Below are 15665 nucleotides of genomic sequence, written 5' to 3' on the forward strand. Positions count from 1 at the left end.
GCCAACTAGCCCTTGGAGTCACTCTGGTGGTCCTGGGATCAAGAGGCAGGTCCAGTCCTCTTCACTCAGGCAGAAGGACCGAAGGGCAGTAGGGCAGCAGGGCAACAGAGTAGCCGTTCTTCGAGAGTAGCACAGTAGTCTTTTGCAGTCTTCCACAGGTCCAGAGTTGGGTCTGAGGGTCCACTATCTATTCCTGGTGCCAACTTTGAAGTAGTAAAAGGTTCTACATGCCCACCCACAGAGTTGCCTGGGGTCATGAAAGACTAATGTCAAAACCCTTTGTAAGGCAGAGCCTTTGTGATGTGCAAGTGTGGAAGTGACAACGCCTCCCCCAACTTCAAGTCAGAGATGGCCCATCTTGCCAGCCACTATTCTCCTTTGTCTTACTCTCTGGGACAATACAGAAAGACTAACTGCTAGCTACACCTACTCACGAGACCCACAGTACAGACAGCAGGCACCAAATAGTTGATACAAAAATGCCAACTTTCTAAAAGTGGCATTTTCAGAATTGCGATTTAAAATCTGACTTTACTATTAAAGAGGGATACAAATTACAATTAGTTAGATAACCAAATTCGACATTCTTACCTAATCCCAATTGAAAGTTAACATTTATGAAATGTAGGAAGGGAACACAATGTTATCCTTTGGTTGAGGTAGGCATCCTTGTAGCGAAAAAGGAATTTAAACGTTTTTCACTACCAAAGTACATGTCCCACTTTTTAAATATATTGCACCCTGCCCTCTGAGCTGTCCAAGGACTACCCTAGGGATGTCTTACATGTATTAAAAAGGAAGGTTTAGACAAGGCAAAAGCCTTTTTTGCTAGGCCGAAATGGTAGTTTAAAAACGGCACACAAAGGCTGCAATGGCAGGTCTGAGACATGTTTTAAGTGCTAGTTAAGTAGGTGGCACAATAAGTGCTGCAGGCCCTCTAGTACCATTGAATTTACAGACCCTGGGCACAGGTAGTGCCACTTTACTAAGGACGTACAGGTAAGTTGAATATGCCAATTGTGTATAAGCCAATCTCACCATGTTTTAAGCAGAGAGTATGTGTACTTTAGCACTATTTAGCTGTGGTAAAGTGTTTGAAGTGATAAAAGCAGCAAAAATGATTTCAGCAAACATGAGGGTTGAACAAAAACTATTACAGGGAAACCCACACCAAGAATGCCAGGTCTAACACTGACCTAACCTGACAAGTTATGCAAAGCTGTCATGACACAGCCTCGGTCAGCCTTTGCGTGGCACAGTTGACAAGCAGAGTAAGCTATTGTGTGACCCAGCCAAAAGGCTGGGTACGCCTGAGTGTGACTGTGAAAAAGGGCCTCTTTAGGACCCTATTTTTGCCTGTAATATGGTGTGGTTTCGAACTGTAAGTGCCCTGGGCCCCTGCTAAAATGGTTTCCAGAGCCAGATCTCTTTCCGAAAACTGTACTATGATTGGCACTTCAGCCACCCTTGTACGTCCCTAGTAAATAGTGCCCCTGCTACCTAGGGCATGGGTACTGAAAAGGGCCCTCTGGAGCTGGAGCACCAATCTTGCCACTCTGAGAGGCCCTACACCAGCCTCATGCAAACTGCCATTGCAAGTGCATGACAAGCTGTACCCAAAGTTGCAAACTCGACATGGCATTCACCAAGAGTGCCCTATCCACTAACACTGCATGCAATATAGGTACGTCACCCCTCTGGCAGGCCTTACAACCCTAAGGCAGGGTGCACTATAAAGCATGTGAGGGCACATGTATTCATGAGTAAATATGCCCCTACTGCATCTTTGCTGATTCTTAGACATCATAAGTGTACATGGAAGCCATAGTAAATGCATGTGCTGGACACTGGTCATTTCAAGTTCCCCAGTTACATGATGGCCTCTCTGAACACTGAGTTGTTTGGTATCAAACAACTCAGAATAATAAACCCACACAGATGCCAGTCTAGGATTGATTCTAAAATGTACCCAGAGGGCACCTTAGAGGTGCCCCGTACAAAACTTAACAGCCCTGGCATGGTTGCTGACTGGTCTTATCCAGCCTGCCACCACCAGACACGATTCTGGACTCCTGGGGTGAGAGCCTTTGCTCTCAGGAGCCAGAACACAAAGCCTTTCCTAGGCGGAGGTGTCACACCTCCTCCCCCAGGCAGGCACCCTGCACCAGCGGTCAGCTTCAAAGGCTTTACCTCCTTTGAAATCTGCCCCCCGCTGCTAGCAGCAGATGACCGCCCAATGGTTTTACCCCCACTTTAGGTGGGAAAACCGGTGGGAAACCTAGCAAGAATAGGAGGGGTTGCCACCCTCAGCCTGCACCAACCCAGGCAGGCAAGATGACCACGTCATTTAATTTCATCCATCGTTGCTGGTGGGAAAAATAGCCAATCATGGTAAGGGATGTTTCTTCTTCCCACAGGAAGTGGTCACTTAGAGGTTGAAGCCACCATAAGGTAGGTGGCCCATTGGCCACTACCAGGTACTCCATCTAATGCTCCCTAAACACAGTATTTAGAGGGCATCTGTAAGGAAATGCCTCCTTGGCATGGTTACCCCCTGACTTTTTGCCTTTGCTGATGCTATGTTTTGAATTGAAAGTGTGCTGAGGCCTGCTAACCAGGCCCCAGCACCAGTGTTCTTTCCCTAACCTGTACTTTTGATTCCACAATTGGCACACCCTGGCATCCAGATAAGTCCCTTGTAACTGGTACCTCTGGTACCAAGGGCCCTGATGCCAGGGAAGGTCTCTAAGGGCTGCAGCATGTATTATGCCACCCTAGAGACCCCTCACTCAGCACAGACACCCTGCATACCAGCTTGTGTGTGCTAGTGAGAACAAAATGAGTAAGTCGACATGGCACTCCCCTCAGGGTGCCATGCCAGCCTCTCACTGCCTATGCAGTATAGGTAAGACACCCCTCTAGCAGGCCTTACAGCCCTAAGGCAGGGTGCACTATACCATGGGTGAGGGTACCAGTGCATGAGCACTGTGCCCCTACAGTGTCTAAGCAAAACCTTAGACATTGTAAGTGCAGGGTAGCCATAAGAGTATATGGTCTGGGAGTCTGTCAAACACGAACTCCACAGCACCATAATGGCTACACTGAAAACTGGGAAGTTTGGTATCAAACTTCTCAGCACAATAAATGCACACTGATGCCAGTGTACATTTTATTGTAAAATACACCACAGAGGGCACCTTAGAGGTGCCCCCTGAAACTTAACCGACTATCTGTGTAGGCTGACTGGTTCCAGCAGCCTGCCACACTAGAGACATGTTGCTGGCCCCATGGGGAGAGTGCCTTTGTCACTCTGAGGCCAGTAACAAAGCCTGCACTGGGTGGAGATGCTAACACCTCCCCCAGGCAGGAGCTGTAACACCTGGCGGTGAGCCTCAAAGGCTCACCCCTTTGTCACAGCACCGCAGGACACTCCAGCTAGTGGAGTTGCCCGCCCCCTCCGGCCTCGGCCCCCACTTTTGGCGGCAAGGCCGGAGAAAATAATGAGAATAACAAGGAGGAGTCACTGGCCAGTCAGGACAGCCCCTAAGGTGTCCTGAGCTGAGGTGACTCTAACTTTTAGAAATCCTCCATCTTGCAGATGGAGGATTCCCCCAATAGGATTAGGGATGTGACCCCCTCCCCTTGGGAGGAGGCACAAAGAGGGTGTACTCACCCTCAGGGCTAGTAGCCATTGGCTACTAACCCCCCAGACCTAAACACGCCCTTAAATTTTGTATTTAAGGGCTCTCCCTGAACCTAGAAATTAGATTCCTGCAACAACAAGAAGAAGGACTGCCTAGCTGAAAACCCCTGCAGAGGAAGACCAGAAGACAACAACTGCCTTGGCTCCAGAAACTCACCGGCCTGTCTCCTGCCTTCCAAAGAACTCTGCTCCAGCGACGCCTTCCAAAGGGACCAGCGACCTCTGAATCCTCTGAGGACTGCCCTGCTTCGACAACGACAAGAAACTCCTGAGGACAGCGGACCTGCTCCAAAAAGACTGCAACTTTATCCAAAGGAGCAGCTTTAAAGAACCCTGCAATCTCCCCGCAAGAAGCGTGAGACTTGCAACACTGCACCCGGCGACCCCGACTCGGCTGGTGGAGAACCAACACCTCAGGGAGGACCCCCGGACTACTCTACGACTGTGAGTACCAAAACCTGTCCCCCCTGAGCCCCCACAGCGCCGCCTGCAGAGGGAATCCCGAGGCTTCCCCTGACCGCGACTCTCTGAAACCTAAGTCCCGACGCCTGGAAAAGACCCTGCACCCGCAGCCCCCAGGACCTGAAGGACCGGACTTTCACTGCAGAAGTGACCCCCAGGAGTCCCTCTCCCTTGCCCAAGTAGAGGTTTCCCCGAGGAAGCCCCCCCTTGCCTGCCTGCAGCGCTGAAGAGATCCCTTGATCTCTCATTGACTTCCATTGCGAACCCGACGCTTGTTCTAACACTGCACCCGGCCGCTCCCCGCGCCGCTGAGGGTGAAATTTCTGTGTGGGCTTGTGTCCCCCCCGGTGCCCTACAAAACCCCCCTGGTCTGCCCTCCGAAGACGCGGGTACTTACCTGCTGGCAGACTGGAACCAGGGCACCCCCCTTCTCTCCATTGAAGCCTATGCGTTTTGGGCACCACTTTGAACTCTGCACCTGACCGGCCCTGAGCTGCTGGTGTGGTAACTTTGGGGTTGCTCTGAACCCCCAACGGTGGGCTACCTTGGACCAAGAACTGAACCCTGTAAGTGTCTTACTTACCTGGTAAAACTAACCAATACTTACCTCCCCCAGGAACTGTGAAAATTGCACTGTGTCCACTTTTAAAATAGCTATTTGTGAATAACTTGAAAAGTATACATGCAATTGAAATAATTCAAAGTTCCTAATGTACTTACCTGCAATACCTTTCAAACAAGATATTACATGTTAAATTTGAACCTGTGGTTCTTAAAATAAACTAAGAAAATATATTTTTCTATAACAAAACCTATTGGCTGGATTTGTCTCTGAGTGTGTGTACCTCATTTATTGTCTATGTGTATGTACAACAAATGCTTAACACTACTCCTTGGATAAGCCTACTGCTCGACCACACTACCACAAAATAGAGCATTAGTATTATCTCTTTTTACCACTATTTTACCTCTAAGGGGAACCCTTGGACTCTGTGCATGCTATTCCTTACTTTGAAATAGCACATACAGAGCCAACTTCCTACAGCATCCCATGACCAAGACATCAGATTCAATGTACACATAGATGATCAGGAAAAGGAAACCCCAAGGCACAAGAACTGAAGTCCTGCTGCACAAAGAAAAAGGCACCAAACTCTGCCTGCTGCTCCAAGTACTTGGCAACCACTGCTGAGGTGTCGCCTGGCAACCTGAAGGACTCTAAAAAAAACCAGAGCACCTTAGTACCTCCAGCATTCTAAATATTGCTAAGAACCTCCCTCTGAGTGAAGGTATCGCTCTCCTGCACCCTTCAGGCAATGAACCTGTGAAGTTTGGTTTACTGACCTGCTGCTGACCAATGACCTGGACCCAGCAACCCAGCAAAAATCTGAATGACAGCTCCAGAGGACAAGACAGCCACTATGCCAAATTTGATGACACTAGGACTTTCTAGGACTGTGGCGTACCACTACCTGGGGTACCAGACTCCGTATGTCAGACACCCAGCAGAAGAATCTATTCCAGACTCCCAAAAGCACAGAAGTAGGCATCAGTCAAGAAACTTCAGGTCACCTAAGATCCACCCCCTGAGAGGCCTAGCTGGCCTGCAATCTGACCTCAAAGACACCTACACCTGACCATGAGGACTCTAAGACACGCAACACCTGGCTGACATATCTGCACGGCACCTGGCCTCCCAGGCCCTTGTACTGACCATCCAGCTATGCTCTAGGGGTCCCCAAGCTCCTGCAACCTCCATAATCCAAGGGGACCCAGCAGACTTACCTTTAAGTCCTTCTGTGCAGTGTGTTTCCAAGTGTCCCTCTTCTCCTTTGTGCACCAGCTCCAAGACCTTCAGCCGCTGCTCCAGCTTGAATCGGGAACCACCCGAATTTCTCCAGCTGGCCCATAGGACACTCAACGACCTCAACCTAAAAACAGAAGGTGACACTTGTGGGAAGATTGCCTGATTTTTTAATGCATTTCTAATGTTTTTCCATTGATTCCTATGATGCACAAAAAAGCAAAATGTCTAAACTTTGAAAAATCATAACTAAAAAAATACTTACTGTATATTGGTGATCTTGTTCTTAATGATGTTATAAAAATCTGAAGTATTTCTGTAAATTGATCTCTAGTTATTCTTCAGAGTATGTGTCTTCATTTATTGATAATGTGAGTACAACAAATGCTTAGCATATCTCCTTGATTAGCCTACTGCTCGCCAACACTACTACAAAAACAGAGCATTAGGTGGTCTAATGTTTACTTCTGGATGCCAAAGTGGGGTTGCTGGGACTCTCTGCACAGTGCACATAATGTTCGTATACTATATAGAGAGCCAGCCTCCTACAGTGATCCACCCTGACAAGTGGGGAGAGCATGTGTGTGGCCCACCCTGACAAGTGGGGTGAGCCTGTGTGCGACCCAGCCTGAAAGACTGGATGAGCCTGTGTGTGTGACCCAGTCTCACAAGCTGTGTGACCCTGTGTGTGACCCAGCCTGACAGCCTGAGTGAGCCCATGTATGACCCAGCCTGACAGACTGGGTGAGCCTGTAAGAGGCCTGGTCTCACAGGATGGGTGAGCCTATGTGTGACCCAGTTAAAAGGCTAGGTGAGCTAGAGTAAGACTAGGCCTGATAAGCTGTATGAGTCTATGTGTGACCAAGTCTTGGAGACTGGGTGAGCCAGCGTGCGGCCCAGCTGACAGGCAGAGTCAGCCACCTGAAAGACTAAGGCCCTGATTTAAAAGGGCCTCGCGTCACTTCAGCACCACTTTAGCGTAATTTTTTTTATGCTAAGGTGGCCTTTTCCCTGCGCCATATTTACAAAGTGGCACAGTGCTGGTATTGTACAACTTTGTAACCTTTTACAGTACATTATGCCTGCGCCAGGCATAATGTATGCAAAGATGACATTCCCCCATTATGGGGGGTGAAAAAATGGCAGAAAGAACATTTCTTTGTATCATTTGTTTCGGCACTTTTAATTCCTAATCACAACAGGCATTAAAAAGAGGCATACTAATATTTACAATGGGTCTCTAACTACTGTTCAGGGTTAGCACCAACATGTTGGTGCTAACCCTGAACAGTACATCAATTCCTTAAAAACTGTTGACTCTATTGCCCCCTACCCTGCTCCATGGTGGGCCGTATCTTGGATATGGCGCACACATGGTGGCGGTAGGGGGGTGCTCAGGGATGCAAGGAAAGTGGCGCTGCACTGGGTGCAGCACCACTTTCCTTATATCTGCCCCTAAGTGAGCCTGTGAGTGACCCAACCTCACAAGCTGGGTGAGCCTGTGTGTAACCCAGCCTGACAAGCTCTGTGAGAGTATGTTTGACCTAGCCTTACAGACTGGGTGGACCTGTGTGTGGCCCACCTGACAGGCTGGGTTAGCCTATGTATAACCCAGCATGACAGACTGGTGAGCCTGTTGGTGACCCACCCTGAAAGTCTTGGTCACCTGTGTATGGCCCAGCTGACAATCCGAGTGAGACACTGTATGACCCAGCTGACAAGCTGGGTGAGCATGTGTGTGACCCAGCCTGACAGGACGGGTGAACCTGAGTGACCCAGCAGACAGACTAGGTGAGCCTGTGAGTGACCCAGCATGAAAAGCTGTGTGAGATAGTGAGTGACCCAGTCGGATAAGCTGTGTGAGCCTATGTTTGACCCAGCCTAACAGGACAGGTGGGCCGGTGAATGACACAGCTGACAGGCTGGGAGAGAAAGTATGTGGCCCGGCCTGACAGACTGAGTGAGCCTGCGCGTGACCCAGCTGACAGGCTGGCAGTGGCGGCCCGTCCTTTAGGGCGGAGGGGCCATGCTCCCCAACCTTTTGCCCCCCATGAAGAGTGTCTGTCAGGCTGAACAAAGGTCAGCCTGACAGACACTCTTCATGTTCTGGTCAGGCAGCCAGGAGCAGACATGCGCGATTTGCGCAGACTCCTGGCTGCCTGAGCTGAACTTTGCTAGGCTGAGGAGATCACAGGACCTATGGGTGTGACCTCCTCAGCCCAGCAAAGGTGCCTCGAGGCCCTCCCCTGGGAGACGAGGAAAACGTCACCAATTGACACTCTCCCTGGGCGCTTCAGTTTAAGCCCTGAAGTGCCCAGGGTGAGTGTCAATCAGTGACACATCGTCACAGAGTGGGGTGGGGTCAGCAGTCTCACTGACCCCATCCCACTCTGTGATGAGGCTGGGACTGCTGCCTTCCCTCATTGGCTGGCCTAAGGTCAGCCAGCGAGGGAAGGCAGCAGTCCCAACCCTCCTGGGACCTGGAGGCCGAAGGTAAGTGTGTGTGTGTATGTGTGTAATGTTTCAAATTGAATGTTTGGTGCATGCATGCATGTTTGAATGGTATGAATGTTGTTAATGGATGTGCGTGCGTGCGTGTCTGTGTGTGAAAGAATGAGTGTGTGTGTGCCCCGCCTGTGCCCCTCCATCCTAAAGCTGCTGGCCGCCACTGCAGGCTGTGTGAGCCTATAGGACTCATCCTGAAAGGGTGGGTGAGCCTGTGTGTGACTGAGTCTGACTGACTGTGTGAGGCTTAGTGTGACCCAGTCTGACAAGCTGTGTGAGCCTGTGTGTGACCAAGGTTGACAGACTGGGTGAATCCATGTGTGACCCACTATGACAAGCTGGGAGTGCAAGTGTGTGAACCAGCATGGCAAGCTGTGTTAAAACATGTGTGACTCAGCCTGACAGGCCAGGTGAGCCTGTGTGTGACCCAGGCTGATAAACTGTGTGAACCTGTGTGTGCCCCAGCTTCCAGGCTAGGTGAGCTTGTGTGTGTACCACACTGACAGACTGGGTGAGCCTGTGTGTACCCCAGCTGGCAGACTAGATGTGCTTGTGTGTGTACCACCCTGACAGACTGAGTGAGCATGTGTGACCCAGTTATCATACTGGTTGTCTGAGTCTGACCCAGATGACAGGAAGGATGAGCCTTTTTGGCACCAGCCTGATAGGCTGTATGAGTTGGTGAGTGACCCACAAGACAGACTAGTGAAGAGCCAGTGCTTAATTTGAGCCGGTGGTTGCTCTCTATGAGGGTGGTCATGAAGCAAAGGAACCATCATTAACACAACTTCTATATGAGGTTTTTTATAAAGGACAAAGAAACATCAGGAACTACTCACCACCTCGAACAGGATCGCTACAGCATACAGATAGCATCAAAGGATAGAGGAATTAGCAAGATCCCTACACAAAGTGCAGTCTGGTTATATTGAATTCCCTAAAGCAATTTCTCTTGCTGTCATTGGTCAGAATGTCGTACATTCACAGTGGATCCAATAAAATTAGAAACCTTAATCTAAGATATAACTAAACAGTCTTTCACACATTGATGATTGGCTCTTCTCCTCCTGTTCCCATCGTCAGGCTTGTCAGTTAAATCTTTTGTTGAAATCCTTGTTTCACTCAGTGCATCCACTGTTAGCTCCTGGGAACATTTCCTTCTCACGCATCAAGTTAACATAGTAACATTTTCGAGCGCAAAGCAATCTCCACAAGAAATTCTCATGAGAAAGTCTAGGACATTTACCAATCGCTTGGTCAGCACAGTGTGAGGAGTGAGAAATATAAATTCTCTACATTCACAAAACATTTATGAACATTTATTAACCCCTTGGCTGCCAGGCCTTTTTCCCCTTTGGTGCCAAGACATTTTTACTGGCTATTTGGGGCAGTTCGCACTTAGGCTCTCATACCTTTTTGTCCACATAAGCTACCCACGCCAAATTTACGTCCTTTTTTTTCAACATCCTAGGGATTCTAGAGGTACCCAGACTTTGTGGGTTCACCTGAAGGAGACCAAGAAAATCCCTGACCCCTGTCGCAAGTGGAACAAGATCTCCAAAGAACACCTGATCTCCAACCTCGCACAAGCTCCACCTCCCAACACCAATGACCCCAACACCACCGCCCTGAACCTCACACGATGGCTAGAAACTTGCGCAGACTCCCTCGCCCCTTTGAAAACAAACAACAACACCCGCACCATCAAGACCGCCCCCTGGTTCACCACAGAACTTCAGTCTTCCAAACGAGAATGCCGAAAAATTTAGAAAGTCTGGCGCCAAGAACCCTCAATGATGAACTTCTCCACCCTCAAAACAGCCATGCACAAACACCACCAACTCATCCGGACCACCAAACGGTCCTTCTACAAAGAACAGATAGACAACAACACACACAACAGCAAGGAACTTCTTGCCATCATCAAAGAACTCACCAAACCCAAATCCTGCACCATCGATCCCCCACACTCCCAAGACCTCTGCAACTCCCTCTTCAACTACTTCCATTGCAAAATCACAGACATACACGACAGCTTCACATCATCAGCACCCACCATCACCACCACCGATACAACCAACACCACAACACCCTGCTGCACCAACCTGCTGAACACCTGGACTAACACCAACGATGAAGAAAAAGGCAAACCCATGAGCTCCATCCCCTCAGGCTCCCCAACAGACCCTTGCCCCCACCACATCTTCAACAAGGCCAGCCCAATCATTGCTCCCAGCTCCGGGCCGTCATCAACAGCTCCTTCGACACCGCAACCTTCCCATATATTTGGAAACACACCGAAGTCAACGCTCTTCTCAAAAAACCCGAAGCAGACCCTGAAGACCTCACAAACAACCGACCCATCTCTCTTGTCCCCTTCCTGCAAAGGTCGTGGAGAAGATAGTAAACGTACAACTGTCTCGCTTCCTAGAAGACAACAACATACTCAACATCTTCCAGTCTGGATTCCGCAAAAACCACAGCACTGAGACCGCCCTCATCGCCTGCACAGACGACATCAGGACCAGATTGGACAAGGACAAGACCATCGCCCTCATCCTTCTAGACCTCTCTGCAGCTTTTGACACTGTATGCCCCCAAACCCTCTGCAGACGCCTTTTCAACTACGGAATTCACCACAAAGCCCTGGCCTGGCTCACCTCCTTCCTCTCTGAAAGAACCCAAAGAGTTTGCCTCCCTCCTTTCCGGTCTACAGCCACCAAGATCATCAGTGGGGTTCCCCAAGGATCCTCCCTCACCCCCACCCTTTTCAACATCTACATGGCTCCTCTCACCAACATCCTCCGCCCCCACGGCCTCACCATCATTTCATACGCTGACGACATCCAGCTCATCATCTCCCTCACTAGGAACCCAGCTACCGCCAAGGATAACCTGCATGCAGGACTCCTCGATATCCCAACTGGATGACAGAAAGCCACCTCAAATTGAACACAGACAAAACAGAGATCATCATCTTCGGTCCCAACAAGACATCATGGAACGGCCCACCACCCTCGGACCACCCCCAACACCCACGACCCACGCATGAAATCTTGGCACCATACTGGACTCATCTCTCTCCATGACTCAGCAAATCAATGCCATATCATCCTCCTGCTTCAACACCCTTCGCATGCTATGCAAGACTTTCAAATGGATTCCTTTATAAATAAGAAAAACAGTCACCCACGCCCTTATAAGCAGCAGACTGGACTACAGCAATGCCCTCTACGCAGGGACCACAGCCAAGCTTCTGAGAAAACTCCAGCGAATCCAAAATGCAGCCGCACATCTCATCCTCAACCTCCCTCGCCACGAACACATCTCCATCCACCTCAGATCCCTACAATGGCTGCCCATCAACAAAAGGATCATTTTCAAAATCCTTGTCCACGCTCACAAAGCCCTTCACAACACTGGACCGGCCTACCTCAACGAACGAATCAACTTCCACATACCAACTTGATAGCTACGCTCCACCGACCTCACCCTAGCTACAGTCCCCCGCTTCCAACGCACCTCCTCCGGTGGCAGATCCTTCTCCCACCTCGCCGCCAAAACCTGGAACTCCCTCCCCATCAACCTACGCAAGACCCAGGACCTCCTAACCTTCGGAAAGCACCTCAAAACATGGTTTTTCAAGCAGTAACCCCAGCGCCTTGAGACCCTACCGGGTGAGTAGTTCGCTTACGAAATGTATTTGATTGATTGATTGAACAGCAGCTGGGCTTACTAATTAACCCTCCAGTTAGAATAGCATGTTTGGACTTCATGCAAAAGCAATTTAGTCAGCAGTTAATTTGGAAAACATCTAGCTTGTGCTCTATCAAAATAGCAGTTGGCACCTAAAAGAAAAGAACAACAATCTACAACAAAAACAACAGCATTTTGTTATACCTCTCCTTAAATAGATCAACAAGCTGCGATTTCTCTGTCTGTTAGACATCCGTCTGGTCATCATCAGCAATGGGAAATGGAAGGAAATAGCTCAGCCATGGATGTGCTCTAAGTTAACTGAACCACTAAAATGGGACAATCAACTAAAGATCAGTATAACACAAATACTCTATGAAGATGGTCATTAGGCTAAGGAACCACCGTTAACCCCTTCGCTGCCAGGCTTTTCCCCTCCTGTGCTGAGTCTTTTTTTGGCTATTTGGGGCAGTTCGCACTTAGGCCCTCCTACCTTTTTGCCCACATAAGCTATCCACTCCAAATTTGTGTCCTTTTTTCCAACATCCTAGGGATTCTAGAGGTACCCAGACTTTGTGGGTTCCCCTGGAGGAGACCAAGAAATTAGCCAAAATACAGCAAACATATTTTTTTTTTTTAAACAAATGGGAAAAAAGGGCTGCAGAAGAAGGCTTCTGTTTTTTCCCCTGAAGATGGCATCAACAAAGGGTGTGCAGTGCTAAAATCACCATCTACCCAGCTTTCAGGAACAGGCAGTCTTGAATCAGAAAATCCGATTTTTCAACACAATTTTGGCATTTTACTGAGACATACCCGATTTTTACTATTTTTTGTTCTTTCAGCCTCCTTCCACTTAGCGGCAAGAATGGTTGTGAAACCAATGCTGGATCCCAGAAAGCTAAACATTTCTGAAAAGTAGACAAAATTCTGAATTCAGCAGGGGTAATTTGTGTAGTTCCTACAAGTGTTTCCTACAGAAAATAACAGCTGAATTGAAAAAAATATTGAAAATGAGGTGAAAAAAACAGCAATTTTTCTCCGCATTTTACTCTGTAACTGTTTTCTGCGATGTCAGAATTTTAAAAGCAATATACCATTACGTCTGCTGGACACTTCTGGTTGCGGGGATATATAGGGCTTGTAGGTTCATCAAGAACCCTAGGTACCCAGAGCCAATAAATGAGCTGCACCTTGCAATGGGTTTTCATTCTATAGAAATGCTGAAATACAAAAAGTGAAAAATAGATATCAAAGAAAACCTTTGTATTTTCAAAATGAGCACAAGATAAAGTGATGAGAAGCAGTGGTTATTTGCACATCTCTGAATCCCGGGGCGCCCATACTAGCATGTGAATTACAGGGCATTTCTCAAATAGAAGTCTTTTTTTACACACTGTCTTACATTGGGAAGGAAAAAATGTAGAGAAAGACGAGGGGCAATAACACTTGTTTTGCTATTCTGTGCTCCCCCAAGTCTTCCGATAAAAATGATACCTCACTTTGGTGGGTAGGCTTAATGCTCGCAACAGGAAACGCAACATGGACACATCACCTTTTTACATTGAAATCTGACATGTTTTTTGCATAGTGCCTGGCTGTAGATTTTGGCCTCTAGCTCAGCTGTCACCTAGGGAAACCTACCAAACCACATTTTTTAAAAAGTAGACACCTAGCGGAATCCGATATGGGGTGACTTGTGGGGTTCTGACCAGGTTCTGTTACCCAAAAAACACTTTTTTCTCTCATTTTGGTGACGGAATGTTCTGGAATCTTAGAGGAGCCACAAATTTCCTTCCATCCAGCGTTCCCTCAAGTCTCCCAATAAAAATGGTACCTCTCTTGTCTGGCTATGCTTAGCGCCCGCAACAGGAAAAGCCCCAAAACACAACGTGTACACATCACATTTTCCCAAAGAAAACAGAGCTGTTTTTTGCAAAGTGCCTCACTGTGGATTTTGGCCTCTAGCTCAGCCGGCACCAAGGGAAACCTAGCAAACCTGTGCATTTTTAAAAACTAGGGCCCATATTTATACTTTTTGACGCTAAACTGCGCTAACGCAGTTTAGCGTCAAAAAATTTTGCGCCGTCTAACGCCATTCTGAAGTGCCATGCGGGCGCCGTATTTATGGAATGGCGTTAGCCGGCGCAAGCAGACCGGCGCTGCCTGGTGTGCGTGGAAAAAAACCACGTAGACCAGGCAGCGCCGGCGTTGGGCAAAAATGACGTTAGGGCGTCTTAAAATGGGGCAAGTCAGGTTGAGGCAAAAAAATCGTCTTAACCCGACTTGCGCCATTTTTTAACGATGCCCATCCCCCATCAACATGACTCCTATCATTGTAAAGATAGGAGTCATGCCCCCTTGCCCAATGGCCATGCCCAGGGGACTTCTGTCCCCTGGGCATGGTCATTGGGCATAGTGGCATGTAGGGGGGCACAAATCAGGCCCCCCTATGCCAAAAAAAATTATAAAAAAAAAAAATAATAATACTTACCTGAACTTACCTGAATGTCCCTGGGGTGGGTCCCTCCAGCCTTGGGTGTCCTCCTGGGGTGGGCAAGGGTGGCAGGGGGGGTCCCTGGGGGCAGGGGAGGGCACTCTGGGCTCATTTTGAGCCCACTTGTCCCTTAACGCCATGCCTGACCCAGGCGTTAAAAAGCGGCGCAAATGCGCTGTTTTTAGCCACGCCCACTCCCGGGCGTCTCTTTTGCCCGGGAGTATAAATACCACGTAAAGGCCTGGGAGTCATTTTTTAGACGGGAACGCCTCCCTTGCATATCATTAACGCAAGGAAGGGGTTCACGCTAAAAAATGACGCACATTCCGGGAACTTTGGCGCTATACGCCTCTAACGCCATAGTATAAATATGGCGTTAGTTGGCGTTAGTTTAGCGTCGAATTTGCGTCGAAAAAAACAACGCAAATTCGGCGCAAACGGAGTATAAATACGGCCCTAGACACCTAGGGAATCCAAGATGGGGTGACTTGTGTGGCTCTGACCAGGTTCTGTTACGCAGAATCCTTTGCAAACCTCAAAATTTGGCCAAAAACACTTTTTCCTCTCATTTCAGTGACAGAAAGTTCTGGAATCTGAGAGTAGCCACAAATTTCCTTCCACCCAGCATTCCTCCAAGTCTCCCGATAAAAATGGTACTTCACTTGTGTGGGTAGGCCCAGCGCCCGCAATAGGAAATGCCCGAAAACACAACGTGGACACATCACATTTTCCCAAAGAAAGCAGAGCTGTTTTTTGCAAAGTACCTAGCTGTGGATTGTGGCCTCTAGCTCAGACGGCACCTATGGAAACCTAGCAAAACTGCACATTTTTCAAAACTAGACAACTAGGGGAATCCAAGATGGGGTGACTTGTGGGGCTCTCACCAGGTTCTGCTACCCAGAATCCTTTGCAAACCTCAAACTTTGGCAAAAAAAACACTTTTTCCTTTCATTTCGGTAACGGAAAGTTCTGGAATTTGAGAGGAGCCATAAATTCCCTTC

The sequence above is a fragment of the Pleurodeles waltl genome, chromosome 10 (genome assembly GCF_031143425.1).
Source record: "Pleurodeles waltl isolate 20211129_DDA chromosome 10, aPleWal1.hap1.20221129, whole genome shotgun sequence".
Classification (NCBI taxonomy): Eukaryota; Metazoa; Chordata; class Amphibia; order Caudata; family Salamandridae; genus Pleurodeles; species Pleurodeles waltl.